We start from the raw sequence: 6000 nt of genomic DNA on the forward strand, positions 1-6000 counted from the left end.
AACTGGAATGGATTGCTTGCAATCCTTTTATGTTCCTAATACACACCTTCAAACTTGGTCTGGTATACTCATTCAGAATGCTTAAAGAAACAAAACACACACAGAAGGGTTTTGTTCAGCCTACAGTGTTTTTTAAAAAAATGGTTTTTATTAGTCAGCAATATTTTAAAATCAGGAGATGCCATATAAAAATCTGGAAGATCTGTCATCACTGTACTCATATTCTTGCTTAACTGCAGAATAGTTGCCACCTTTAGATAGAATGTGAGCTCTCCATTCCACTTGAGTCTCCACCATTTCTTATTATTTTTATCACTAAGACCCAATGTTGAATGCCATTTATTAGCATAATTTCACTGTTGATTTTTTCTAATAACAGAATTATTTGTCCATACCAGTTTATAACAAAGGTAGGAAATGAAAGCTTGGTCAGGATGGTTACAGTTTTGAGAAAAATAGAAAACCAGTTAAAACCATCCTGCTATACTCAATGATATAGTTTTTCTGGGCCCCTTTATTACCATAAGGATATCTGTTTTACTCCTTCATTTATGGATGAAGAGTCCCAGATTTCATGAGGCAATTTCATACAAATTTTTATTCTCTTCTTGCACATTGAGAATATAGGAGGAACCTGTACACTGAAATGGTTGGTGGAGCCAAAGTTGTTTTTTTTTTTCTTTTTTAATGAGAGTTATCAGAGAAGCTCAAGGTTACTTCTTTCACATAATTAGACTATAGTTCAAATAAAAGATCCAATGGGGCATCAGTGAAAAAAGGTCTCTCCTCCAATATGTACTTAATTACTATATACATCAACTGCTTTGATATGTTTCAAAAGGATAAAAGGTAAATTCTTTTCATTGTTCCTTGGACACCTGATTTATGACTTAACTTTATTTAATCCATTGCTCAACACCCAAACATGTATCCACCATATTTCACCATTTCATTTTGTATCAAATTTTGGACTGAAGGAAGTTTCATATAAAAATGGGAAATGTTAAGATTCTTGAATTTCTTATCCAGAGGATATAAGTTTCTAGGTGCTGCAGGGAAGCCCCAGTACAAGACCTGTCTAAAATATGACTTTCAACAACATGCTATAATGGATGGAATGCTGCATTTCAGTTTTTCTTTCAGATTAAAACATAGAAGTTATGTACAAAATATAAACCTAATAAGGTTAGGAATCAATGGGTATGCTTTTAGAAATCATATATCCCAAACTGATATGACCTAGGACATGTGATAGCACTAGTTGGATAGCAATTTTTATGTGAATTATGGGAAGAGCTAAGAAAAGAGATTTTAAATCTAGAATCTTACAGTTAAGAAAAACCATAAAAGGCATCTAGTCTTGCCCTATTCCTAATGCAGGTATATTGTCCTCTACAGCATATCTAAAATGGGATCACAAATCCTCCAGCCTCTGCTTCAACACCTCCAGTGGCAGAAAGCCTACTACTTCAAGAAGTATCCCCATTTCATTGTTCTCAATTCTAATCTTCAAGTAACTTTTCTCATTATTGAGCCAAAATACAGTTCTCTCTACGTTACATTCACTGATTCTATATCAAAATTTTGGAAAAACAAAAAACTAGAATTACTTTAAAAAATTTTCTATATGAGAGTTTACTCCCATGTTTTTAAATAAGCATGACATTATGCTGAGTGAAATAAGTCAAACAGAGAGTGTCAAGTATCATATGGTTTCACTTATTTGTGGAGCATAACAAATAATATAGAGGACAAGGGTAGATGAAGAGGAGAAGGGAGTTGAGGGAAATTGGAAGGGGAGGTGAACCATGAGAGACTATGGACTCTGAAAAACAACCTGAGGGTTTTGAAGGGGCAGGGGGTGGGAGGTTGGGGGAACCAGGTGGTGGGTATTAGGGAGGGCACAGATTGCATGGAGCACTGGGTGTGGTGAAAAAACAATGAATACTGTTACGCTGAAAATAAATAAAAAATTTAATTAAAAAAATAAGCAAAATATGTCCTATTTTAATATTTAGTTCATATTGATGCAATGATATATTTTTCATTTTTAAACCATTTTCCCATTTCAAATAAATTTTTATTTTCCAAATTAAAAAATAAATAAATAAATAAATAAATAAATGAGCATGACATTAAATTGACTAGAAATAGCAGCCAGAATCACATTTATAGTAGAGTACTCCTCTCCCATTTTGATTTTCCCTGTAATTAATTTTCAAAATATAGAAAGATACCCTTTTCAATGAGCTTCTTAGAGAATAGAATGAGTTTGAGTCAAGTACAAGTCAAATAGAAATCAAAAAGGAAAAATCCGGTAGTTTGAACCTAAGCTATTAACAATTTCTGATTCTTGACTAGGTTACAAGTGGTGATAATTATTCCTCCATGAACAAATCTGAGGATTGAGCAAGACTGCTGAGATTAGGAAATGGGAAATTGCTCACAGTGATTACTACTTCATCATGATTTAACCAAAAACTAATGGGTTTGGTTTTTAAGTAGCACTTGGGTTTTTCTTTTATGATTTCCTACTTAATTATAAGGATTACTGTGAAAGCATACCTGTGAGTTACAGCTTCAGCCTACTGGAAATGCTTATACACGTCCAATACTGAGAACCCTGAGTTTGACATGAAGCATCCTGCCAAGAGCCATTGACAGTATTTTCCAGTAGACCTCTTTGAGTCATGCCACCAATTTCATGTTCTGCATAAATTTCATGTTGCTTAAAACTTCTGGATAATCAGAATAAAATGACAAATCTGTTTCCATTTATTAAAAATATTACCTAAGTGTTTCATTAAGAACGCAATATATTTCCCCTCTTTTTCTTTTACAAGTCACAACAAGATAAGAGAATTAAAAGGAGGGAATTGGCATATGGGAATGAATTTCTCCACTGAGTGATTTTAAATAAATCAATCTTTGGACTCAATTTTCATTTACTATGTGAACAAGTTATTATTGACAAAAGGAAATAAATGACGATTGTACACACAGCCCAAACTTCTTTCAGCGACAAAATTTTCAAAATTTGTCAATGAGTAGTATAAACAATTTCTATATCCACCTGTATAATAATCCTGAAGTCATTAATGTCTGATTTCTATAGAAAGATTTACCAGAGATTAATTCATTAGTAAGGAATAACAAAGCAATTGAGATTTGATGAGAAGGATAGCTGATTTTAGCGCATGGACAAATTTCATATACTTTTCACTTAATGGCATTTTTTTTTTTTAGTTATAAGTGTTTTTCTTTTTTCTAGACTTTAAAAACACAAGCTTGCCAAATGAACATAAACCTGATTTCCTGACCTTCCCCTATGATTTTTTTATACACATGTTAAGCTGAAACTATAATATTTGGCTCAGAAAAAAACCATGGGACAGCCATAAGTAAATGGTTGCCAGACATCAAAAGACCAGGTCCTAGACTTAACTGAGGTGTGTGGTCTTTAGCAGGTCATGCAGTCTCTTCAGATCTTTTCAGTTCACCAGCTTTAAAATGAGTGGAGTGTGCCTAAGGTGACTTCCATTTGAATATTTATTTAAGGTCTTTATCTTATACATGGAACATGTCTCAGTCACTACCTAATGTCTACTTATTATTCCATAATGGTTAGCAAATCACTTTTGATTGTACTGACTAATCTTTGAAATAGCCTAACCAAATAATTTTGAAAATTAACAACTAACCTTGAAACTAAATAGTAAACTTATTTTATCAGCTTTATGGGCCTTAGAAAAAGTACCTTTTGGGTTTGTATCTATAAGACAAAACCAGAACCATCTGGATGTAAAAGAGGGAAAGAATGGAGGACTCTGAAGTTGACCAAACTGTTTTGAAAGAAAATGAAAGTTACAAACATGGTTAAGATAGGCATCCTCACCCCTAAATCCCCTTAGAGTTATGCTCCTATATTTGCTATCTTATTGGCTAGGGACTGGAACTGATTGATAGGTATGCCAAAACCACAGAGGAAGCTTTCTATAAAGGGATTTACTGGCTTTGAAAACACAGCTATTAACCTTGAGCATCTTTAATTGCCCACCAATTAAGAATAAGCACCCTTAAGCTCCCAGTGATTAACCTTTATTACCCCCAAATTGCTCCCACAGGCTCTCCTACTTACTTAAATACAAAATAGCAGAATGACAGACTATAATACTGTGAACCTTTTCATAGTGTATTCTGATTCTACTCGTATAAAAAAAAAATACATTATTGCCCTTAAAAATGTGTTGGTTGGGGCGCCTGGGTGGCTCAGTGGGTTAAAGCCTCTGCCTTCGGCTCAGGTCATGATCCCAGGGTCCTGGGATCAAGCCCCGCATTGGGCTCTCTGCTAGGCAGGGAGCCTGCTTCCCTTCCTCTCTCTGCCTCCTTGTGATCTTTCTCTCTGTCAAATAAATAAATAAAATTAAAAAAAATGTGTTGGTTGCCACAGTGAAGAAAAATGTCCTAAGATCCCTAAAATATTTGAGTTAGGGCTCTGGGCAAAACTAGCTTTAGAGAAAGCAGTCTCTTGGCTGATGGACCTAGAAAAGCAATAGACTAAAAGTCAGGAGACCTAGATTTTAGATCCAATTCAGTATGAACATGATGCCTAAGGAGTCACCAAAATTCTCTGGGCCTTAGTTTCCTCAGATAAAACTGAGAACAGTTGTGTTAGATAATACCTAATGTCCTCTTCAGCTGTAATATTCTGAGTCTAATCTGTGCTTCTGTGGTGAGCTAACAGGCACAAAATCACATAAGCTATTTTATTTGGGTACAGAATGATGAAGATAAGTATGCTCAATTACTCTTCAGATTGCATTTGGACATTAGCCAGTTCCAAGAATATACACTGAGGTGTATATCCCCAGAAGTTAAAGCACAGGACTTAAACAACATAACAGTAATGCAGCTTTTGAGAACTTCAGAGGCCCCCACAGAGTTTCTAATATTTGCTGTCCATTTAAAGTTTGGATTTATAGATCTAGAACTTTTGAGGCAATTTCTCTGTAGCTACAATGCATGGCATTTAGGAAAGTGCTACCAGGCAGAGATTAGTACCAGATGAGTTCATGGCCTCCCCATGGAGAGGTAAGAAGTAAGAAGTTCTTCCCATGGCTGGGGAAAAGATGAATGCATCACAGATCATATTATAATATTCTTCCCAGTAAACCTTTTTCTTTTCTTTTTTTTTTTTTTAAAGATTTTATTTATCTATTTGACAGAGATCACAAGCAGGCAGAGAGACAGGCAGAGAGAGAGAGAGGAGGTAGCAGGCTCCCCGCCAGGCAGAGAGCCCAATGCGGGGCTTGATCCCAGGACCCTGGGATCATGACCTGAGCCGAAGGCAGAGGCTTTAACCCACTGAGCCACCCAGGTGCCCCGCCAGTAAACCTTTTTCTATAATAAAACTTTTTTCATAGCAAATAATAGCACTTATTACCATATTGATGAGTGTTTACTAAGTATCATATTGATAAGAGAAACAGATTCTTAAAAATATGATTCTAAGCCAGAGATTAAATACCTTGAAAAGGCTGGTTGTGAAAGGGTAAGCCTGAAATAGGCCCTGTACCTAGTGGCAGTATTTTTTCCAAATGAGGCAATGGGAAGTATTATCTGCATATTTACTCTTGAGAAGAAAGGATAAACAGTCCTGAGAGGGCAGAGGAAGTAGAATGAACAAGAAACAGGGTAAGAAGCTAAATCCAGAGCCATTTGAAAAAGCCAAGGGACTTTTTTTTTTTAAAGGGTTACCAATTACTCAATTTAAAATCCCTTGCATTGTTAACTGGTACAGCCCTCCAAAGGCTCCTCTAAAAGTTAAAACTAGAACTACGCTATGACCCAGCAATTGCATTACTAGGTATTTACTGAAAGGTTGCAAAAATACTGATTTGAAGTGATACATGCACCCCATGTGTATAACAGCATTATCAACAATAGCTAAATTATGGAAAGAGCCCAAATTTCTATCAACTGATGAATGGATAAAGAAGA

The sequence above is a fragment of the Martes martes genome (genome assembly GCF_963455335.1).
Source record: "Martes martes genome assembly, chromosome: X".
Lineage (NCBI taxonomy): Eukaryota > Metazoa > Chordata > Mammalia > Carnivora > Mustelidae > Martes > Martes martes.